General features: G+C 34.2%; 2 pseudogenes; both read left to right on the top strand.

Moving 5' to 3' along the window:
* The first annotated feature begins 7,839 nt into the window (after nt 1-7,839).
* On the top strand, nt 7,840-23,886 carry LOC120126836 (annotated as a pseudogene).
* Nucleotides 23,887-25,909: 2,023 nt separating this feature from the next.
* Nucleotides 25,910-26,435, top strand: LOC120126835 (annotated as a pseudogene).
* The last annotated feature ends 260 nt before the right edge of the window (nt 26,436-26,695 follow it).

The following is a 26,695-nucleotide window of genomic DNA, read 5'->3' as shown; positions in this document are numbered from 1 at the left end:
ACATTTAATGTTATGCCGTTTTATTAATGATGTCATTAATAACATACAATAAATATTTTATTAATGAAAATAAATTTATTTTATCATCTCTTTTAATTGGATGAAGGGTTACATTTAAATTTATTTCTTAAATATATATATATATATATATATATATATATATATATATATATATATATATATATATATATATATATATATATATATATATATATATATTGTTAGGGTACCAAACCCTTTTTAGTCTTGATTTTTATTTTATTTTAAAATAATGATCAATCTCGTTTAGTTTTGATTAGAAATATTTATAATAAATTTTAATGTATGTACTAGATATAAGATTAATATAATTATATGTAGATTAATAAGTTAAAGATATTTAGTCAGATCTTGAATTATGTTTTAGTAAGCCACGTGAATAAATTAGAAATTTATATATTGTAGTCGATTAGAAATATATATTCGAAAGATATATGCTTTGTTAGTGGCTTTGCATGTTAGAGATCTTGACTGATAGGATATTGATAATTTTAACAAATTTAGTCTAATAAATGCTTGGAGGTTTCCGGAGTTCAACTCCAAAATATAACATTTTATATACAATATTTTAATCTATTATCCAACATAATTTATTAAAAATATTTATAGTGGTTAGAAATTGTTTGATATTTAAAAAAATTATCAAATAAATAGAATTATCATCTGTTATTTTGTGTTATGTACAATTGAATATATATATATATATATATATATATATATATATATATATAATTAAATTTTACATGTAATTTATTTTTTTAATGGTTTGAGATGATTATAAGGTAGTATTAGTTCATAATCTTTCTTAATTATTGACAAACGCACACAACCTACTGATGCAGTTACTCATCATCAATTATTTTGTGTTATGTGTGTTGAAAACATTTTGACGTTTCGATATAACAAAGTAAGTTAAATGAATTTTAAGATTTTACAAATGATTTTCTAAGTATATTCAATACAATTATTCAAATATCAAAATATTACTCCAAGTCTTTCAAAGTTTAAATTCAATCCTTACTAAAGTGTAAAATTGTGTTTTATACTCAAAATATTTTTGAAACAATTTTCACAAAGTATTTCGAACAAAAAACAAGCCAAATATCAAATTTGTGAAGGATGCACCGATGCACTCATTGATGCATCGATGCACACCCCATTTCGAATGCATTTTATGCATTGATGCACAGTCATGCATCGATGCACTCAGGATTTTTTTAAAACATCAAATTCATTTTATGCATTGATGCGCATACCATGCATCGATGCACTCCATGCTAGTTTGAAACATCGAAAGCAATTTATGCATCGATGCACCCTTAGTGCACCGATGCACTAAGTGTTCCAGCAGTCGAAATATTTGAATTTTACACTTGATGCATCGATGCACTTTGACTATGCATCGATTCACCTTGACTATGCATCGATGCACCCACACTCCCAACTGATTTTATTAATTATTTTCACACAATAACGACTCCATTAACTCCACTAATGATCCCCAACGTTCAGAATCAATTGAAGTAGTATTTAAACAAGCTTAGAAGTCATTGATCAACAACAAGAAACAACAATCAACAAGAATCAAGAGAGAATCAATGAGAAAGCATCAAACTCATTGTTTGAGCATTTCAAGCCTATTTTTCATTCAATATTCATTTTGCTTTCAAGAATACTACTTGTACTCAATTGTATTCATTCTTGAGTGTTCTTTCTTTGTTCTAGAATTGTGCAAACACATTTTTCTTGTGAGGTTTTTCATTAAGTTTGTAAATTTGTAATCTTCTCTTTGAGAAATAGCGTTCTCAAGAATTGAGGTATATTCTTGAGAGAGTTGTAAGGTTATCTCTTTGGCCTCAAAAGAAAGAACAAATTAGTGAATTTGTTGGAAAATCCTTAGTGTGGATAGCTAAGGCAGTAGACGTAGACTTTGGTTGAGAAAGTCGAACCACTCTAAATTGTTGTGCAATTATTTTCAATTTTCTGCAAAAGCTTCCACCGAAATTTTTAATTGCATATTCACCCCTCTTGGCTAATTCCATCGATCGATTAACTCAACAATTAGTATAAGAGCCTCACTCATTTGAAGGTTTATTCACCTCTTGAGTCGATTCAGGAAGAGTTACATTGATATTCAAGTCATCAATGGTCAGTGCTTCAAACTCCGACTTCGTTCTCGATTCAATGCCCGTCAATAAGCCTCTTTTCTTCAATGGAGCTAACTATGCTTATTGGAAGAATAGAATAATGTACTTCATTCAAGCAAGTGACATGGGAGCATGAAATGTCATAGAAGATGGATACATCAAACCCTCAACTCACCCGAGATTGTAGAGTGAATGAGAGACAAGAATGTTCCAGCTCAACTCCAAAGCTATCTATATTATATTTTGTGCTCTTGGACCGGATGAATACGGGAGAGTTTCATATTGTACAACCGCCAAGGAGATATGAGACAAACTAAAAGTCACTCATGAAGGCACAAACGAGGTAAAAGAATCTAAAATTAGTCTTCTAACTCACAGCTATAAAAATTTTTAGGATGAAGATGTCAAAGCTATGACGGATAGATTCTTCATGATTGTCAATAGTCTCAAATCATATGGAGAAATTATTCCAAATGACAAGCTTGTAAGGAAGTTAGTTTACTCTCTTCCAAAAGCTTGGCAATCAAAGAAGACGGCGATCATCGAGGCTAAGAACTTAAAATCCTTGACACTTATTGGCTCTCTCCTCACACATGAAATGATGCTTAAATAAGAGGAAGACCTTGAGAAAAGAGAAGCCAAAGAAGGAGACGGAGAAGAAGAAGAACGTGGGAGTTTCTCTTAAATCAACAAAAGATGAGAGTGATTCAGATGAACATGACGATGACGAGGAAATGACATTGTTTGCCAAAAGGTTCAGAAAATTAATGAGGCCAAACCGAGGAAGAAAATTCAAACGAAATGAAGGCTTCAAGAATGAACCAAAAGAGAAAGACCCGATCATTTGCTATGAATGTAAAAAGTCGGGGCATGTCAAAATATAATTACCCACAATTGAAGAGAAAGGGTCAATCAAAGAATAAGCACAAGGCTCACGTGGCTACATGGAGCGATGAAGAAGGTTCCGATGAAGAGGAACAATAAGTAACAAACTTGTGCTTGATGACATTCAGGGAAGATTCTAAGGTAACCTCTAACTCATTCGATTCAGATGAATTATCTTATGATGAGTTATTAGAGGATTATAATGGGTTGACTTCGGATTATAAGACTTTATTTTCAAAATACAAAAATGATATTTCAAAATTAAAAAGTGAAAATAGACTTATGTCCAAAACCAACAATAATCTTGAAAGTAAGATCAAAGAATTGCAAATCAAACTAAATGAATTTGAAAAGAAAAATATTGATTTGCATAATCTACTTTCAAGAGTCAATGATGATCATCAAAAGAAAATTGATGATCTTAAAGCTTCTTTTGATAAAGTTGGAACAAAACATTTTAAAAATGAAGAAAAATCAAAATCCAACTTTGTTAGAAAAAGTTTTAAAAACTACAATCATAGAGGTCCTCGAAGAACCTCTAATGGAAAAATCGTTCGAAGTATATGGGTTCCTAAACAACTCATTACTACTAAAGATAAAGATATCCTACACAAATGGATACCTAAGGGGACTACGATTTTGGAAACTAATGAATATGGACCCAAAAGAATTTGGGTACCAAAAATAAAAAATTAATTTATGTTTGTAGGAAAATGAGAATTACTACAAGGCAAGGGAAACAAATTCAAATTCATGGTACCTTGATAGTGGATGCTCAAGACATATGACCGGAGACAAAAGCTGGTTCATAGAGCTCAACGCCAAAAATGGAGGAGATGTGACTTTTGGTGATAACTCAAAAAGTCACATTGAAGGTATAGACACTATAGGTAATACCTCTTCCATATAAATTAAGAATGTTTTATATGTGAATGGATTAAAGCATAACCTACTGAGTATTAGTCAATTGTACGATAAGGGATTCAATGTCATGTTTGATACTAATGGTTGTAAAGTCATTGACATTGCATCTAATCGGATTATGCTTATTGGTTATGACTAATTTATGCCTAGTTGCTAAGGATGAGCATGATAGTTGGTTATGGCATAGGAGACTAGGACATGCTAGTATGAGTGTTTTGACACGGTTAATTCAAGGAGATTTAGTTCGAGAGTTGCCTAAACTAAAATTTGATAATGATAAAATCTGTGATGCTTGTGCTAAAGGAAAACAACAGCGAATTTCTTTTAAATCCATTAATGACGTATCCACTAGTAGAGTATTACAATTGATCAATTTAGATCTTTTTGGGCCATCTAGAACTATTAGCTTGGGTGGAAAACAATATGCATTTGTCTTGGTAGATGACTATTCTAGATATACTTGGGTTCTATTCTTAAGTACTAAAGATGGAGCATTAGAAAAATTCATCACGTTTTCAAAAGTAATCCAAAACGAAAAAGGTTACTCTATAACTAGTGTTAGGAGTGATCATAGAACTAAATTTGAAAATCTTAGATTTACTGAATTTTTTAATTCTAATGATATTAGCCATAATTTTTCAGCACCTAAAACCCCTCAACAAAATGGAGTTGTTGAGAGAAAAAAATCAAACTTTAGAAGAAATGACTAGAACCATGCTTTGTGAAAACAATTTACCAAAATATTTTTTAGGCGGAAGCCACAAATACCGATTGTTATGTTATTAATCGGGTAATGATTAAACTCCATATGAACTTTTTAAAAATAAAAGCCTAACATTAGTTATTTTCATCCTTTTGGATGTAAATGTTTTGTTTTAAACAACGGTAAAGACAATCTTGGCAAATTTGATGCTAAAAGTGATGAAGGAATTTTTCTGGGTTATTCCTTAAATTCTAAAGCTTATCGAGTATTTAATAAAAGAACTTTAGTTGTAGAAGAGTCTATACATGTTGTTTTTGATGATAATCTCCTTCTGAGGAAGAATTCTTATGTAAATGATAATGTAGGTATTATAAACACATGATGTTACACATGACGTTGGAGAACCATCATCAAAGGAAGAAACGAAAGATGAGGAAACTCAAGATCCTCTCGAGAATCCAACCATTGAAGAAAGGGAATACAACTATGTCAAGGATGGTGAAATAATAGATGATCCATCCAAAAAAGGGTAACAACTCGATCTTCTCTTAGAAATATTTGTAATTATGTTGCATTTATCTCATGCATAGAGCCTAAGAATATTAAAGAAACATTAAATGATGAACATTAGATTATGACTATGCAAGAAGAGTTAAATCAATTTGAGAGAATTAGAGTATGGACATTAGTTGAAAGGCCTAGTAATAAGTCTACTGTAGGTACTAAATGGGTATTTAGGAATAAGCTTGATGAAAGTGGTAATATAGTGAGAAACAAGGCTAGACTTGTTGCTCAAGGTTATACTCAAGAAGAATACATAGACTATGATGAAACATATGCTCCCGTAGCTAGGATGGAAGCAATTAGAATGTTATTAGCATTTGCATGTTTCAATGAATTTAAATTATATCAAATAGATGTTAAATGTGCATTTTTAAATGGTTTTATAAAAGAAGAAGTGTATGTGGACCAATCTCCTAGTTTTGAAGATTCAAAATTTCCAAATCATGTTCTTAAATTGACAAAAGCACTTTATGGTTTAAAACAAGCTCCTAGAGCTTGGTATGAAAGATTGTCAAACTTTTTATTTGAAAAAGGCTTTTCAAAAGGGAATGTTGACACTACATTGTTTTTAAAGCATAAAGGTAAAGATTTATTAGTAGTTCAAATTTATGTTGATGATATAATATTTGGTTCTATTAATGATGTTCTTTGCCAAGAATTTTATAAGCTAATGCAAAGTAAATTCAAGATGAGCATGATAGGGGATCTCTCATTTTTCTTGGGACTCCAAATCAAGCAAAGAAAAGATGACATCTTCATCAATCAAGCTAAGTACGTCAAGGATATGCTCAAGAAGTTTGGACTAGAAAATGGGAAACCTCATGACACTCCAATGAGCTCATCAACAAAGCTTGACAAAGATGAAGGAGGTAAATGTATGGATGTTAAATTATATAGGTCAATGATTGGCTCTTTGTTTTATCTAACCGCAAGTAGACCGGACATTATGTTTAGTGTTTTTTTATGTGCTAGATTTCAATCATATTCTAAGGAATCACATTTACTAGCTGTTAAGAGAATCTTTAGATACCTTAAGGACACTCCTAGTTTAGGACTTTGATATCCTAGAGACTCTAGCTTTAGTTTGCATGCCTTCTCTGATGCGGATTATGGAGGATGCAAATTAGATAGGAAAAGTACCTCTGGTACTTGCCAATTCCTTGGAAATATGATGATTTCTTGGTTTTCAAAGAAACAAAATTGTGTTGCATTATCTACCACTGAAGCGGAATACATTTCAGCCGGTAGTTGTTGTGCACAAGTTTTATGGATGAAACGACAACTTTTTGATTATGGAATTGAAGTAGGTACCATTCCTATCAAGTGTAACAATACTAGTGCTATTTGTCTCACTAAAAATCCCATCTAACTCTCTAGAACTAAGTACATTGAAATTAAACATCACTTCATTATAGATCATGTCACTAAGGAAGATGTAGTTCTAGAATTTGTTGATACTTTGCACCAATTAGCGGATATCTTTACAAATCCTTTAGACAAAGAAAGATTTTGGACACTTAGGAGAGAATTAAGTTTAATTGACCTATCTTCACTTAGTGTTTAAATTTTTTTTAGCACTTTTAAATTAGATTTGAAAATGCTTATAAAATAATAGTTTTGAATGCATTCCATGCTAATAGTTAGGGGGAGTTTATGATCTTTGGTGAGAATTAATTATATGTTCAAATGTAGTTTAAGGATAAAATTGAGTGATTGAACATGATTAATTTTCAATATATGAGTTGCCAATACCACTAGAGCTAAATTATTTAGCATTTTAAGTGTTTAAAACGGATTTTTGACATTTTTGTGCATAATGCATCGATACACTATGAAGATGCATCGATGCATCCCTATGAATGTACATCGATACATCATAAAGATGCACCGATGCACTCCTTGAATGTATATCGATGCATTTAGCAGTGCATCGATACACCCGTCGGGTTTTGGGAATTAAAACCCTATTTCTTCTTCATTCTCTCAAAGCCCTTAAAACTACTCAAACCAATCGTTCCCTCTCTTTTCACTCCAAATCTCTTCTTTGCCTCAAATCAACTAATTCTTATCGTATTTTGATTGTTTTCAACTCCAAATCATGCTTGTATCATTAAATCGTGCAAAACAAAATCACATTCCACTCAATCCAAAATTTTCAAGGTAATATTTCAAAACCTCTGTTTTATTGATTTATGAACTTAGAATTAGTTTTGATTAGTTCTAGGATGAATATTACATTGGGCAATGATTGTTTAGTGTTTAGAAACTATATTTTATAATCAATTTCATCAAAAACACTAAAAGTTTCAAGAATTTTCAAGAATTTCGAAATAAAAAAAAAATCAAAAATCTTAATTTAATTTTAAATTTGATGTTTTTGTTTTAATTATGTTTATTTGAAAACTACACATTGATTTTTCAAACGTTGTTTTCAAAAATTTTCAAAAACTTTGCCCATTAGGATTTGATTTAGAGAACCTTGAATTATTGTGGACTCAATTGAGTTTTGGGATTGATTATATTGCATACATGTTTTTAAAAATTACAGGTTGCATATCCCAATCCAATTCCTAAACCATGTCTAATCCAAAACGACCTAGGTCCTCTTCAAGTCGATCAAACCGCCATCTTATTCCTCCTCCACCACAAAATACAAACCCAAACAAACCTGAGTTAACCATTCTTAACTCTTGCTTCAGCCAACCCGGTCATCGTAGAGTTGAATTATATGATAGGTTCGTTAGTCATTTTTAATCCTACAAAATTCGAGAGGAACTTATCCCTTCCATTCAAGCAATGGAAGATATTAACTTTAAATATCTTCATGTTCTTCATTCCTGGAATTTTGATAAATTGTGTCAAATTCAGCCCATTGTCTATCAACAATGTTCACATTTTTTACTCAAATGTTGTTTGTGTTCAAAATGCTAGTCAAACCGCAACCATAGGCATTCGATCCTATCTCTTAGGAGAAGTCATTTTTATTAATTCAAAAATAATTGATGATGTTTTCGGTTTAGACGATGTTGGGATAGATAATGAAAAAGATTTTCTAGCCACTCCCTATAAGTCTAATGATAGTGTTAGTACCTTATGAACACATCACGATCGTTTCCTTCATTTGATGATCTCTTGGTGATTTAGACCATCCGGAGGTAGGCACTCCAAACTTAGAGTCATAGATTTATGGTGGATATATTGTATCCAACATAATAAGAAAATTAATTTGCCACAAATTATCTTTGGTGAGCTTGTCGATACCGTAAACGTCATTCCTTCCAAAAATGTCGAAACTTTAGTTTACGGGTGTCTTCTTTTTAATCTATTTATCCGATTATGACTTAAGGTCTCTGTTGACATTCTCATGCCTCTCCAAAACCAAATCAACCTAACCTCCTTAAAGAAAGCCGGGTGGAAACAATATAAGGTAACGTGTCAATGGGAATATAGACCCACTGAGCAAACTCCGGGAGCTAGTTCTTCACGAGCTCCTTCTGCACCTAGCTCTTCTCGTGCTCCACCTCCACCGGCACCAGCTGTGGACGATGATCCAAAATTTCAACAACTTATGCAAGATATTAACGATCACGTGCCAGACAATGAGCCAGAACCATCACAGCAAGAGGACCAAATGCCTTCATATTTTCGATCATTTATGGAGTCATTTGATCTGAGGTTTGCTTCTATAGAATCTCAACTAACTGAGTTTCAACGGGAAATGCATGAATGTATGGATGCTCTCACATTTGAACTCATCCCGATCCTCCTATGGATGACTAGACCTTGCCTTGCTTTTGCTTTCGTGGATTTAGAACTTATTGTTTCAACATTTTAAATGTTTGTGGATTGTTTATGTTGTTTGGATGTTTAACTTTCAATGCTTGAACTTATATTTATATATTTGGTTTTTGAACTTATATTGGTTTATTAGATTTTTGCATCATTTAGCATATGACCAAATTTACCATATCACATTCGTTTATTATGAATATTGAATTATGAAAATAATGGCTAACCTTTTTCTTGATTGTGATCTTAGCAGCTTACGTTATATTTACAAAAATCAATTGGCTATGTTTTTCAATAATTTTCTTTAGAAACGTTTTATGGAGCCTTTTTGATTTAATAAAAAGGGGGGAGAAGTAAGATGCATTATAGTAAGGGGGAGTAATAAAATTGATATCAAAGTAATTTTCATAGAAAATCTTAAATTTACTCAAATGTTTTGTTATATCAAAAAGGGGGAGATTGTTGAAAAAAATTTGACCTTTCGATATAACAAAGTAAGTTAAATGAATTTTAAGATTTTACAAATGATTTTCTAAGTATATTCGATATAATTATTCGAATATCAAAATATTACTCCAAGTCTTTCAAAGTTTAAATTCAATCCTTACTAAAGTGTAAAATTGTGTTTTATACTCAAAATATTTTTGAAACAATTTTCACAAAGTATTTCAAACCAAAAACAAGCCAAAGATCAAATTTGTGAAGGATGCACCGATGCACTCATTGATGCATCGATGCACACCCCATTTCGAATGCATTTTATGCATCGATGCACAGTCATGCATCGATGCACTCAAGATTTTATTAAAACATCGAATGCATTTTATGCATCGATGCACATATCATGCATCGATGCACTCCAGGCTTGTTTGAAACATCGAATGCAATTTATGCATCGATGCACCCTTAGTGCACCAACGGTTTAAAATATTTGAATTTTACACTTGATGCATCGATGCACCTTGACTATGCATCGATGCATCCACGCTCCCAACTGATTTTATTAATTGTTTTCACACAATAACGGCTCCGTTAACTCCACTAATGATCCTCAACATTCAGAATCAATTGAAGGAGTATTTAAACAAGCTTAGAGGTCATTGATCAACAACAAGAAACAACAATCAAGAGAGAATCATAGAGAAAACATCAAACTCATTGTTTGAGCATTCCAAGCCTATTTTTCATTCAATATTCATTTTACTTTCAAGAACACTACTTGTACTCAATTGTATTCATTCTTGAGTGTTCTTTCTTTGTTCTACAACTGTGCAAACACATTTGCCTTGTGAGGTTTTTCATTAAGTTTGCAAATTTGTAATATTCTCTTTGAGAAAGAGTGTTCTCAAGAATTGGGGTATATTCTTGAGGGAATTGTAAGGTTATCTCTTTGGCCTCAAAAGAAAGAACAAATTAGTGAATTTGTTGGAAAATACTTACTGTGAATAGTTAATGTAGTGGACATAGACTTTGGTTGAGAAAGTCGAACCACTCTAAATCGATGTGCAATTACTTTCAATTTTCTGCAAAAGCTTCCACCGAAATTTTTAATTGCCAATTCACACCCCCTCTTGATCGATTAACTCAACAATGTATTATTTATAGTTATCAATGTTAACATTTTTTCCGATGATACTTTTCTATAAATATAATCAAGTTAAGTTTGATATGTGTTAGGTATGGCTCATAAAAATACCGAAAAAGTCTTGCAGTGAGAGTTACGATTATGTGGGTTGGGGGTGCAGCCCAGCGGTATGGTACAGGGTTATTTTTGTAAATATGTACCAGGTTTTATTTATTATAAAAGGAGATGTAACCTAAACCTATGAGATATTGAATTGAATAAAAATTCTAGTGCCGCCTAAGGCACCGAGGACGTAAGCATATTGATGAACCTCGTTAAAATTCTTGTGTTCTTTCTGTTTTCTTTACCCGATTATTCAACAATTGGTATCAGATGTCATGGGCCAAATACGAAGTTACGAAATTCGATGGTCAGGGTAACTTCGGATTATGGCAAACAAGGGTGAATGATATGTTGGCGTAGCAAGGGATCCTGAAGGTTTTGCGACCTACAAAGCCGGCGTCAATGAAGAGGAAGATTGGGAAGAATTTCAGCAGCGAGCGACAGGAACCATACGGTTATGTTTGGCAGACGAGGTCATGTATCACGTTATGCATATATCGTCTCCAGACGAAATTTGGAAGAAGTTGGAAAGTCAGTTTATGTCCAAATCCTTAACAACTAAATTGTATCTAAAGCAGCGGCTGTATGGGCTAAAGATGCAGAATGATCATGATTTGGCGCAACACGTGAATGTCTTCAATCAAATTGTTTCTGATTTAGCTCGACTTGATGTGAAAATTGAGAATGAAGACAAAGCGATGATCTTGTTGTGTTCGTTACCTCCCTCTTACGAACAAATGGTGACTACTCTTACATATGGGAAAGAGACTATCAAAGTTGAGGATATTACTACAACCTTGTTGGATCACATCCAGCGTAAACAGAATACAAGGGAAAACTCTCAAGCTGATAGCTTATATGTCAAGGGTAATCGAGACCGTGGGCAGAAGCCAGAGAAGGCAGGGTCTGGGAAGCGGAATTTTAGATCCAAATCTAGGGATAATAAGACAATTCACTGTTACAAGTGCAAGGAGGCGGGATATATGAAGCGAGACTGTCCGAAGTTGAAAAAGCAGATTGATGAGAAGCATATGACTCATCCAAGTTTATGAATGTGGTCGAGGATGAAAATTCTGATTACAGTGAGGGTGATATGCTCTCTATTTCAACGACTCAATTGACGGATGCTTGGATTCTTGATTTGGGATGTTCTTATCACATAAAACCAAATAGAGAATGGTTTTCGACATACAGGTCGGTTGATTCCGGTTTAGTTTATTTGGGTGATGATCGATGTTGCAATATTATTGGTATTGGTGATGTCATAATTAAGATTTATGATGGTTCTGTTTGGATGTTGTGTGGTGTTCGACATATCCTATATTGGCTGGGAAAGTTGTAGAAGAGGTATGGACTGGTCATGATGTTACTTTCGATCACTTACAGATTTTTGGTTGTTTGATTATGTGCATGTACTTGCTGATGATAGATCCAAACTTGATGCAAAATCGAATGAGTGTATTTTTCTGGGTTACAAGAAAGGTGTCAAAGGATTCAAGTTCTGTGATCCAGTTGCGAAGAAAATTATGATCAGTAGAGATGCTGTTTTTGATGAACAATCCATGTTTCAGCAGAAGAAAGACACGACAGTGGTGGATTTCGAGCAGTTTCCAGTTGAGAGAACAAAAACTTCTTAACCAACTTCTGGTGGTTCCGCTACGGATGATTTGCAGGATTATAGTCTCACGAGAGACAGGGTGAGACAGACGAATATAAAGCCTCCGAACAGATTGGGTTTTGAAGAATTGGTCTCTTTTACACTTACTGTTAGCAGTGATGATCCAGTTACTTTTCATGATGATGTTACTAGTCAGGAAAATGACAAGTGGATGGCTACCATGGTTGAGGAGATGAAGTCTTTGAATCACAATCACACATGGGAGTTAGTTCGCCTTCCTGAGGGTGAGAAGCCAATTGGTTGCAAATGGGTGTATAAGAAGAAACCAACAGTAACAGAAAAAGAGGGGGAGAATGTAACACCCCTAACCTGTATCTGACTCGAATCTTCATCTGAGGTGTCACATTGACTTTTCAAAACTCTGTTCTTTACAAATCCACTAAAATCTTAATTTCATCATTTGAGAAAATGAATACTTTACAGTAATAAATACAATCAAATTGTTTTACAAACCAATCAGAGCATATTCAACTCAATCAATTAGTACATGCCAACTATATTCAAAATAACCAAATACATTTAAATCATCTATTTTCTGATCTGAAACTTTGTCAGGGAGATGCTGACCTGCCTTGCTCCTCTTAGTTTCTCTTCTCGCTTCTGTAACCTACGTGTGAAATAATCACACGCTAAGTCTATGACTTAGTGAGGCATTAAATTTATCAAAGAACACTAACTATTTAAACATGTATGAACATATCATCTCATGATGTCACACCAAAACAATATAACATTACAGACAATGTAATATACACATATACATATCTCACATTATTTCCATCACTAACCTTATTCCGCTATCCATATTCTTATCATTTATATCTTATAATCATATAATCGTATATTTATCCTTTTAAGCCACATATGATTCATTTAACCAATCAATACACACATCATCATATAATCATATAATACAATTCATATCACAAAAGCATATATTTTACATGTAATATATTTATATTGTTGTCTCTTTGTTAGCCCATATACATATGTGAGAACTATAGATATGTGAGTACATTGAGGTTATGCACTATACTGTCACCACAGCTCGTATAATTCCCTAGGGGCGTAGAATTTGTCCCGTAAGACCCCTCCGAAGGACCATTATGTCCCGAAAAACCACTGTATATGTCCCGAAGGACCACTGTATATGTCCCGAAAGACCACTGTATATGTCCCGAAGGACCACTGTATAACCCTCGACTCTTGGCAGCCAACTATATCTAGATCTCATAACATGGGCATTATCTTTATATCATTTCACATATTTATCACATAAGCACATAATTCACTTCCATATAATTCACATGTCACATATACCTTTTTTTCATATTCCTATCATTCATAATCACATATATATGTGCTCATATCATTTCTCATTTAATCACATCGCTTATACCACTTGCATGGTTTCTCATAAACATATATATATATCATATATTGTTCACATATATTTCTCATCAAACCTATATTATATGATTCATATCTTTCTTATATCATCATGTATATCTTTGTTCATTCACTTAATCTCTTATATTCATATATAACATATGCATATTATTCATTATGTAAACATATTCATATAGCTTATGTAAATATATATATATATATATATATATATATATATATATATATATATATATATATCACTTCTATCAGTTTCTATATCTTATCATACTAACATATATTCATACAAGTCATGTCATACCTACAACAACATATAACTCATAACAAACACATGTTCATGTTCATGAATTTATGCCTAACACTATAGGAAATAGACTTGTCACAATCATGTATTTCTTAAGCTATAAGAAAGATCTATTTCCATTTTCCCTTTGAAGTGCATTGGTACACTCTGTAGTGCATCGGTACATTCCTTAGTATGTGTATCGATGTACTAACTATGCATCGATACACAAATTGCATTCGATGTTTCCATTTTTAAAGGGTGTATCGATGTGCATCGATTCACACTGAATAATTTTTGGAAATTTACCCTTAATGCATCAGTACATGTTGAATGTATACCGATGCACACTAGCCCATAATTCCAATTTATGCACAAAAATTCACTCTTTCCAGCTTAATTGCTTCATATATCATCACCTTTCTTATTCTTAACTTAAGTACTCATGCTTAAACTCATTAATATTCATTTATCTCATCTTTAATCTTAATATCATCTCCTCTTTATGAAATTCAAAGAATCCTACTCAATTTTCAACATGTTCTAAATCTACTTCTAACACTTCATATCTTTTAATTCCACTAATGACAAGTCAAATTCAACTTCAAAATCTATTAACTCCTTTTATTTCAATAATTCCCTTAAAAATTCCTTTTACTTAATCTCTCATAACTCTGTCATCTTTTGATTTTAAGATAACTTAAGCTTTTCTTAAGCTTAGTTATCATCTAATGATCATAAACCAACCTTGAATTCATCAAGAAATTAACTAACCATGAACTCACATTTTCTCTTGGCTTCCACGTGAAGAAGAAGAAGAAATGAGAAAAAAGAGAACTCTGGAGAAATCTCTCGTTTTCCACGTGGTTCCCTTATCTTATAAAGGAAAAATAAAAATCTTACTTGTCAAATGACCATTTTACCCTTTAATTCATTCAATAATTATTAAACATACTTCATCATATATTTCCAATAAGTCATTGAACTATTCAATTATCCTACTTTAATCACCAATTTTTGAAATTTTTCAATCTAGTCATTAACGCGGTATTGAGGATGTTACAGAGAAGTTCAAGGCTCGTTTGGTAGCAAAGGGTTTTTCACAACAGAAAGGAGTTGATTATGATGAAAGTTTTTCTCCTGTGGTCAGACAAACTTCAATCTGAGCAGTACTTGCATTGGTGGCTAGTTGGGATTTATATTTAGAGCAGATGGATGTTAAAACTGCTTTTTTACATGGTGATTTAGAGGAGCAAATCTACATGTAGCAGCCTGAAGGTTTCATTCAACCTGGAAACGAGCATTTAGTTTGCAGATTGATGAAATCTTTGTACGGGTTGAAACAGTCTCTGAGACAATGGTACAAACGGTTTGACTCCTATATGATCAAGATTGGCTACAGGCGATTTGAGTATGATTGTTGTGTCATGGTTCTTTTATATTTTTGTTACTATATGTTGATGATATGTTAATTGCTGTGAAGAACATGGATGATGTTATCGGTTTGAAAACTTTATTGAGTCGGGAATTTAATATGAAAGATTTAGGTGCTGCAAAGAAAATTCTTGGAATGAAAATTTGCAGGGACATAGATTCAAGGAAACTGTTGCTATCTCAACGGGGTTATGTTGAGAAAATTCTAGAAAGGTTTACGATGAGCAGCGCAAAACCAGTGAGCACTCCATTGGTGAATCACTTTAAGCTCTCATCAGAAGAGTGCCCTAAGACAGATAAGGAAGCTGAAAATATGGAAAAAGTTTCGTATTATAATGTTGTTGGCTGCTTGATGTATACAATGGTATGTACTCGTCCTGATTTAGCTCATGTTGTTAGTCAAGTTTGTAAGTACATGTCTAAACCTGATAAGCAACATTGAGAAGCAATCAAGTGGATCTTTAGGTACTTGTAAGGTACTGTGATACATGAAATTGTTTTTTATAGTCAACGGGATAATCATTTGGTTGTAGGATATGTGGATTCAAACTATGCGGGTGACTTGGATAATAGAAGATCTACGACATGGTATGTCTTTACTCTTGGTGGAGGGCATATTTGTTGGAAGTCTACTGTTCAATCTGTTGTGGCATTATCTACAACTGAAGCTGAATACATGGCAGTTGTAACATCTTCAATATCGGGTTAGTGATTTAAATGTAAGATAATTTTTTTATTCAATGACCAAACTAAATAAATTGAAAAGTGGAGGAATTAATTGAAAGATGTTGGTGTATGATTGATTAATAAGTGAAGGAGAAATAAGATGGTAAAAGGGTCATTGAGCAAATAAAGGAATAAAATAATAAATTGTGGGTATTATAAAACCCATGTGAATGAATTGAAGAGATAAGTTTCCAGAATTCTTTTCTTCTTCACTCTTCTCTTCTTCTAAACGTGAAGACCCAAGCTTAAGGTAAGAATCTAAACCTTGGTCGTTTCTTTGATTTTTAGCTTGGAAATTGAAGTTTGGATGTTATATAAGCTAAAGGAAAGCTTATATGACATTAAAACAACAAGATAAATGTTTTAGAGATAGATTTGAAAAATGGGTTTTTAGATGAAATTTTGATATGGATGAGTTTTTGAGGTTTGAATAAGATTTTTGACTTGTCAAGAGGTTAATTAAGGAATATAGAGTGTTAGAATTGATTAATAACATGTTTGAAATTTGGGTATGATTCTTAGTTTTAAGAATTTGAATGAAATATTGGAAATAATAAAGTGTTGAAATGATAGATTTTCGTGCCATCAAAAAACGCTTACTAGCTTGCCACCAATCAGTGGCAAGCTCAGCTTCCGTGGGTGTCAGCCTCTGTAATGGAGTGTTGGCCTCCTAACAATATAAAAGCTCAAACAAAGTTAAACGTGTACTAGTAATAACTTGTTTATAAACATATGGTAGTATTTATGTTAACTTACATTATTTATTGTCGTATACCGTAGTAAATCTTCCCATTGCAAGGTCCGTTTCCTCTTCCAGGAAATAGCCCTGGGAATATCATTTGAAGTTTTTATTGCATATGTCTTCATGGCGGGAAAGGCCTCAAATATCCAAATCTACAAACAATATAATAACAAACATTAATAATTGTTAAATAATTACTTATAATTTTGGAAACATTATATAAAAATTCTTACCTTAAAGGCCCAAATAAAGCCTGTCAAAGTGTATTTGGAACCATCGCCATGCAAACTTTTTCGATCATCCAAGGCAGACGATAACTTATTCCATGTAGCTTTCAATAAATACGAGCCTCATGGAAATAGGTTCCACGCATTTAGGTCTTCTACCAATTTGATTAGATCATTCGGAATAGGTTGTCTGGCCTCTCTGCCTAAAAAGCCGGCATGCAAAAGTATTAGAAGGCATACTCGGACAACATCGACGTCATCCATCCGAGTAAAACCATCTTTCTATTCAATAATATCGTCAGGTCTTCCACGTGTAGATTCAGCCTCTCCAGCTCAGGAAAAACCCGGGATAACCATGATGGGCGGGTAATGTGTCTAGTGTACCGACCTACATCATCGTGTCCGAAGCGTAGACCAGTGATTAAGCAAAAACTCCTCCGCCCAAAAAACGTATACGCCGGTGGAAAATCAAACCATATCTCTTCATCACGACGTTTATAGTATCTGGTAGATCCCTAGTCATGGTTTGAAGAAACAGGTGTGTCAACATCACATCTCCACCGGGATTTTGTACTTTCAGCCATGGCCCGAAGCAAGTATCCTCAAACATTTTTCTTTGTGCAGGTGAAAGCTTCGACGCAATTGTTTTGGCCAGGCTGACTTTATTTCTTAAGGTCAATTGAGCCGAATAAAAGTTCTACAAAAACAATAAACATACTAAGTTAGATATACCAAAAACTACATTGTGAAGATATACCAAAAACAATAATAAACATAAAGAATAGTAGTTTATTCTTCAAACTTAAATTTGCAACACTGTGAATTTCTTATTTGTCTTTGTTTTTTGGTTGAAGTAATGCAATTCATTCAAGTTTCAATTTGCAGAAGAAGAATAGTTTCTGAAAATGAAAATCGCAACACGCAAATGAAAATTGCAACGCGAATTTGACTATCGCAACGAGAGAATAAAATCGCGTTGCGATTTTGTCGTTGCGATTTTCATTTCGCGTTGCGATTCTCGGTTGATTTAATAAGCAATCTAAGTGAAATGGTTAATCTATTATTGAAATTACCAGTAAACTTATCATCAATTTCAATATGAAAAACCTAATAATAATGCAAAAATTTCAAAAAGAAAATAATTAAAAAAACTAACCATCGGTGTTGATTTGGTTGATTTTCCATTTCTGATTGTGAGGGTGGCTCTGAGAGATGGAGATAGACGGATTTCGTCGGAGATGGGTGAGAGAGTGAGAGATGGAGATGGGACTGAGTTGTGATTTTAGGTTTTAGGTTATGAGTTGCGATTACGGGATATACAGTAGACGGTTCAGTGTTCCAATATATTAATATTCGTGTTTGGAATTTGAAAATAAAATACGCTTTGCGATACTAATGGCGCTTTGAAAATCGCATTGCGATTATGTATTATCTCGTTGCGAAAGTCAGTATTGAGTTGCGAAATTAAGTATTAGTTGCGAAAGTCAGTATCGCGTTGCGATTTTGTATTATCGCGTTGCGATAGTCAGTACCGCGTTGCGATTTTCCAAATTCGCATTGCGATTTTTCAAATTCGCATTGCGATTTACTTATTCGCATTGCGAATTGGGAAAATCGCAACGCGAAATTGGAAAATCACATTGCGATAGTCATAATCGCGTTGCGAATCTGGAAAATAATTTGCGATAATGGAGATCGCATTGCGAATTAGCGATCGCATTGCGATTTTGTTGGTCATTTTGGCAAATCCGGAAAAAGTTGGTTAAAATCGTATATTATATGGGATTTTTGATCACTGAGGTTATTTTCTCTAATTATAAATACATAAATTAACCAAATTAAAATAATTTTACATAAATCAAACAAAAATAGTATTTTAAATTTTCTACCAAATTATATTATTGGTCATTCAACTATTGTTGCTTTTCTATTTTGGCCACTATTCTTTTTTTTGCTAATTTAGTCATTAACGTTTTTTTTATTTTGATCATTAAATGTTAAGATGTAACATAGATGATGATGTGACCTAGTTCAAGAATAATTTTAGTATAAAAAAATTTGCACATTTTATCGATTTAAACTTTATTTAAAATAATTCAATAAATGTAACCCCGATAAAAAACACATTTATTAATTATTATTAAACAAATGTGAATGGGCTGAGGAATTGAACTCAATAATTGATGTAAAGCAAATATTTAACCATTGAACCAAGCTATATAATTAGTATAGGATTGATAATAATAAATTTAACTTAAATTATAGTTTAAACTAATTACTTGGAAAATAGTAGATGCATTTGTGGATCAAACTAAGGATCTAAGACAACTTAGCACTTGACCGTTGAACTATGTGATTTTGCATACGATTAAGTGTTAAGTTATATGAGGCTTGTGGTTTAATCCCTAAATCCATCCACTCTTTTTTAGTAATTAGTTTCAACATAGTTTAAACTAAATATGTATTTTTAATCATATAACAAGTTTATAGCTTGACCCATTGATATTATCCTTTTCATAAATCTCATATTAAATTCCCCAAACCTAATCATATTTTTAGTTTTCACCAATAAGATCGGTACACATGTCTTCATCTTATTGGATGATTTTTTTTAAATTAGAATCAAATTAATAGCGTATGCAAATTTTAGATATTAGAACTACTATATACAATATCGCATCATCATCTTTATTAATTTTTAATGGTTCTAATAATTAAATTAAGAAAAACGTAACATTATTGACTAAATTTGTTGATAAATAGTTTGATGATCAAAATAAGAAATATTTAATAGTTTGGTGACCAATGATGACACATGTCTTCAACTTATTGGATGATTAAATTTATCTTTTAATTATAATCAATTGATAAAATATATAAATTTTAAAGATTAAAAATATTATTATATGATACTACATCATCATTACCGTTTGTAACAGTCGATAATCAAAATAAATAAATAAAAAACTAATATTAGAGAGTAAATTTGCTGAAAAAAATAGTTCGATGATAAAATGAGAGAAATGTAATAGTTTGATGACCCAATGATGTTTTATACAAAATTATTTGATATACAACTAAAAAACAAAACGAATTCAATAAAGCAATGCCCATGATACTGAATTAACGAGTGATCCCAAGACTGTCCTGTATGTCTATAACTTGAGATCGAGGAAGCGTGGGAGTGGCGAAGAAGGTCGGGGAACTGGTAGGGAAGATAGTGAGGATGGTAATAAGGTTCCAAGGTTTAATTCTTCGAAAAATGTTGATCAAACCAAGGCTACCATGAGGAAGGCATGAGTTTCTGTTAGAGCAAGATCAAAGGCTATCATGGTAGACATGACTTCATCTTAAATTAAATCATATAAATATATATTTTAATTCATGATCTTATGTTTGTTTTTGGTTTTAAAGATCATGGATGGATGCCAATTAATGGATAAAGTATGGGCAGAAAATGGCGAAAGGAAATCCATGTCCTCGAGCATATTATCGATGTACCATGGCTGCTGGTTGTCCTATTAGAAAGCAGGTTACTTTTCATTAGTCATCACATTGAAAATGCCTAATCAATTTTAGTTATAATTAAAAATCCGGATTTAACTAACACTAACATAATAGAGAATAATCATTGATAGTCTTTTGTAGTAAAAAAAAAGCTTACTTATACAAAAGGTGTTCAACTTATAATTGTTTATTCAGTTCAGTGTCTAACGTTTTTTTCGTTCTAGTTTGGTCCATAACGTTTCATTCCGTAACTCAAAATGAGTCACGCCGTGACGGACCATTAAGTTTGGTCGTTAACCCATTAAAAATGTCATGTGACATATTTTTTAATGTTAAAAAATAATTTTTGCAAATAAAAAGTAAATTTAAATGAAAAAATAAACATTTTAATGGGGCAACCAATTACCCAGGCTAACCAGAACCCCTCTCCTGACCCAAAAGCTCTTTGCCCTCCGATCAGGCATCTCCGACCGTCATGGAAGTGCCCTGTCATTGCTAACGGCCTCAGCAACGACTGAGGACCTAACCGGCACTTCAATCGCCTGATTTGGCCGTCGTCGTGTCTTAATTACAAAGAGATCTTTCGGATGCTAATCGTTGATCCGCCCGTCCGATCGTCGTTGAGGTATACTGCCCACCCTCGTCAAACCGCAACCTCGCTCCGATAGCAACCAGCCATGATAACATATTCTTCATAGATGAAGTTTTAATACAATACTTATAATTACTTACCACTAGCGGTGCAATAGGCAGCTTCAGTTCCTTCTAGAGCCGCCAACTGACGACTAAGATTTAAGATTGTGGGGTTAAAATGACGACTATAAATGAAGAAATCACGATCAAGGCCAAGTTCATCGGTGAACATGCGGCGCATAGTGTCAAGTTCCATGACGGTGAAGGTGGCAGAAGAATCAATGGACATGTTAACGCCACCAAGCTCACCAAATTCCCGACGCAAGCTAGCTAATGCGGCGGCAGGGTCGTTATCCCTCGCTGGTGATGCCGTCGCCGCCAGTGTTTGAAACATAGATTTCTTGGCCAAGAAAACATCATCCCCTGCTGCTCTCTTCTTCCAGGAGAAAAAGTCATCGATTTGGGTTCCTGCCATAATTAGGAGTGCTAAGAAAGATTAATTGAGGACTCAAATAACAATAAAACTTATTTTCCAATCCTAGAGATTACATTAATCAACCAGTTTATCACGACCATGGAATCGACCACCAATAATAAAACGTATTTCCAACCTAACCTGCTTCTTAATAAACTTCCAAGCAGTCTTGACTGCCATTAAAACAACAAAATCAGCTCATAGATTTGATATCAGACCTGAGGATATAACCCGAATAAATCATTTCTCAGTACAAAGGACACCATCACACTCGACTACCCCGTTTGTTTCAACACCGCTAACATTGAACTTTATCAAATCAACTGAATGAGCTTCCATATTCACGAAAGGACAAGTCTTCGAGATAACGTACTCCCAATGTTTATCCCACCAATCGATCATGTTTACTAGCGTGCCATCCTTAGTGGCCTTCATCCGAATAATGGCTCTCAATTGGTATAAAATAGTAAAAATTCAAGCTGACAAACTTATCATTGAAAACGATCATTACGCATTAGCCATAAACTCTATAATACTATCGCTATCGCGCTTACCATCCAAAAGTTCCACTTCAACCTGTGAAAGGGAAAGAAAAATAACACGTACAATTTTGAAACATTGTCAGCATCCTCACAGTCCACCTCTTACCAACTACAAAACAACCTCCAAAATCTAAGAAGAATATGTTATCATGGTTGGGTTGCTATCGGAGCGAGGCTGCGGTTTGACCAGGGTGGGTGGTGTACTTCAACGGCGACCGGACGAGCGGACCGACGATTGGCAGCCGAAAGCTCTCCTTGCGATTAAGACGCGACGATGGTCAAATCAGGCGATTGGAGTGCCGGGTTGGGTCGCCAGTCATTGCTGAGGTTGTTAGCAGCGACGGGGCACTTCCACGGCGGTCGGAGATGCCTGATCGGATGACGAATAACTTTTGGGTCGGGGGAGGGGTCCTGGTTAGCCTAGGTAATGGTTCCTCCCATTAAAATGTTTATTTTTCATTTAAATTTATTTTTTATTTGCAAAAATTATTTTTAATATTAAAAAATGTCATGACATTGTTAATGGGTTAACGGCTAAATTCAACAGCGTCACGGCGTGACCCATTTTGAGTTACTGAATGAAACGTTAGGCACCAAACTAGAACGAAAAAAATGTTAAGCACTGAACTGGAAAAACAGATATAGGTTGGACACCTTTTGTATATTTAAGCCTAAAAAAATTGGTACGATGAATTTTTGTTGTTGTTATCTCGGTTTTCAAGGCTTAGCTTGACTAATCTGGATCGATTCGGGTAGCATCTCTAGTTATGGTGGGTGAGTCTCACAGCGGGGATTTTGTGCATACACAACGACTCGATATATCTTATATAAGAATTTAAAAATTATAAAAAATAGATGTATATAAAATAAATAAATATTGTCGTTAACCTAACGTTGAATGTTAACTGCATGTTACAGGTACAAAGATGTGCGGGAGATCGAACAATTCTAATAACACATACGAGGGCAATCACAACCACCCTTTGCCTCTGGTAGCAATGGCAATGGCGTCGACGACATCCTCAGCTGCACGAATGTGTTGTCTGGTTCAATGTCCACTGCCGATGGACTAATGAACTCGAATTTCCTCACCAGAACTCTTCTCCCATGCTCTTCTAGCATGGCAACTATATCAGCTTCTGCCTCATTCCCCACCGTCACCTTTGACTTCAGTCCTCGAACCCTTTACAGTTCCCCAGAATCGAAGGCCAATTCCAGGTTCCCTTCCCGAACCCACTGTCGCATCCCAATTCCCAGGCCCGTCGTTGTCATTGCTGCCCAGAATTTCGGACAGGCGTTATAAAACCAATCCAAATTCTGTTTGCAAAGCTAACTGCACAAGGCTAACAAAATTCACTTGCCGACACCGTAAACACAACCCCCTCGGCTATGGCAACAGACCCTAACTTCACAGTTGCTTTGGCCGCCGTGATCACTTCTATTATCGGAGCTCTCATAGCAGCAACGTTGCTAATAATAACAGAACAAATTTAGTCTAATAAATGCTTGGAGGTTTCCGGATTTCATCGCCAAAAATATAAAATATTTTAATCTATTGTCCGACATAATTTATTAAAAATATTTATAGTGGTTAGAAATTGTTTGATATTTAAAAAATTTATCAAATAAATAGAATTATCATATGTTATTTTGTGTTATGTACAATTGAATATCATATATATATATACTTGAACTAAATTTTATATATAATTTATTTTTTAATAGTTTAAGATGATTATAAGATAATATTTATTTATAAATTTTCTAATTATTGACAAACGCACACAACCAACTGATACAATTGTTCATCATCTGTTATTTTGTGTTATGTATTATTTATAGTTATCAATGTTAACATTTTTTACGAAGATACTTTTCTATAAATATAATCAAGTTAAGTTGATATAATTTCAGTATCCTTATGTATGTGGTGTATATATGAACTTGTATATCCTACATATGTGGAGCGCAACTTATGTTGTTTCTACGCTATAAAATAGGGGAATTAAATGAGTTGAGTAACTCGTGAGCAGTTTGAATTTCACGATATACTTCGGGTGCTGGTTCTGTTGGCTTCCACGTCTACACTCAGGCTTTACTGCATCAACAGTTCTTTATCCCTCTTAAGTATTATATGTAAAAACCAGTTGGTTTGGTGAACCCTTTGGTAGAGGGTCGTGTCTTGAAGTTGGATGGGGAGTTGTTTAAATGATTACCTAACACAGCAGTGGAGAATGATATATGACTTACAATAAGGCTTTTCACCAATTTCTTCCCATGCAGATCAGACAACAACTTGTGTGGCCAATTTTAAGTTTATGGTCTCCCTCTTGACCCGGTTATTATCAGCTCTGGCCAATGGCCCGGATCAATAAATGGCTTTACTGCATTCTACATTATCAACCACCTAAGCAAAGCATTGATCATACTTCACACAGTTTGCCGACACATAGCTATATTAGTAACCTCAAATGAGAGAAATATGACAAACCCCAAACCAACACTGCCATCCATATATCTTCACTGTCAGTGTTGCATTGTTTGTCGACATATAACTCTTGCTTTCCGTTTCCATAATGAAGAAAGCGGAGCTAGGTTTGTCCCCTGCCTGCAATGGGCCATTTCATATCTGCGGTTCAATTGGCTAAACTTTTATTAGATCTCAATTCTAACCTCTCTGTCACCCTCCTCACCGTCAAGCCACAACAAGACACTAAAATCAGCGCCTATATTGACTCTCACCGCCATCGCCGCCGCCACCGGCCGTATTAAATTCATCAACCTCTCTCAATCTTATCTAGAGGCAGATCTTTTCAAGTTTTGATAATTTAGCTCAAAACTATAGGCCGCTTGTGAAAGAAGTCGTCGTCAACATAGTTGAGCATTCCAACTCAGTTCCCAACTCACCTCGACTCGCCGGGTTCGTCTCGATCGTTATTAACTTGTTTGGTAGAGTTGGCTAACGAGTTCGGCGTTCCTAGCTATGCATTTACACTTCCGGTGCTGGTTCCTTTGGCTTCCGCAGATACATTCAGGCTCTTCACAATGAGCAAAAGACTGAGTTCGGCGAGTTAAAAGACTCTGACACTAAGTCATAGTTCCATCGTTTGTCAACCCGGTTTTCCATTAAATTATTCCCAGTAGTCTGTTCCAGCTTGAAAGTTTTACATTATTCAGTAACCTGACGAAAGGGATAAGAAAAGTGAAGGGTGTTAATCAATACGTTTTCGGAGCTTGAATCCCATGCCGTTGACTCTTTCTAGTGGTAAGCTTCAAATCCCACCCATTTACCCGGTGGGACCCATATTGAATCCCGAAGGCTCAAGCAAGGTTCATCAGAATTTATGATTCAATCATGCAATGCTTGATGAACAACCTCCTTCGTCTGTAGTGTTCCTCTGCTTCGGGAGTGCGGGAAGCTTTAGTACGATCAAGTGAAAGAAATTGCCTACGCACTAGAGCAAAGTGGGCACCGATTTTGTGGTCTCTACGACGATCGGGGGGAAACAAGCAAGTGATGGCACGTAGCCCAACTGATTACGAGAACGTGGTGGAGATGTTACCGGAAGGATTTTTAGATCGGACAGCTGAAACTGGTAAGATCATTGGTTTGGGCACCACAAGTGGCCATCTTGGGGCACCCTGCACCGGAGGGTTCGGTCGCACTGCGGTTGGAATTCAATATTAGAAAGTATATGGTTTGGAGTGCCAATGTGGCATGGCCACTTTATTCAGAACAACAATTGAATGCATTGACACTGGTGAAGGAGTTGGGATAGCGGTAGAGCTCAAAATGGATTATAAGATTGATGACGGTGAGGTTGAAATTATAAAAGCTAAGAAGATAGAGGAAGGAATTAGGTTGTTGATGAGGTATGATAGTGATGTTCGAGAGGATGAAGAAAATGAATGATAAGAGTAGAAAAACTTTGATGGATGGTGGATCTTCACACACTATATTGTGTCGTTTATCAATGATATCATCAACAATATGCCATGAAAGTTTCCTTTCTGATATCATGAAAAATTCAATACATTGTTAGTGTACGAGGGAAATTGTATTTGTAATTCAAGTAATTAGTGTGAGATATCGTTGTGAAAAGAACGAGTGTAGTATCACTTAGAATGTATTGTGCCACACCATTTTGTTATCTTGAAGATATTATAGCTTTAAAATAAATTTAGCGGGTACGTCCCTCTTTCCTTACCTCTTCTTTCACCATGATTTCTTCATCCTAATCCAAAGATTATCGTTAATATTCGAGTTTAAAAAATAATTTTTTAATGTTAATTATAATTGTAT

Source organism: Hibiscus syriacus, unplaced genomic scaffold (assembly GCF_006381635.1).
Source record: "Hibiscus syriacus cultivar Baekdansim isolate YM2019G1 unplaced genomic scaffold, ASM638163v2 tig00110462_pilon, whole genome shotgun sequence".
NCBI lineage: Eukaryota > Viridiplantae > Streptophyta > Magnoliopsida > Malvales > Malvaceae > Hibiscus > Hibiscus syriacus.
This window is presented reverse-complemented; position numbering and strand designations above follow the sequence as displayed.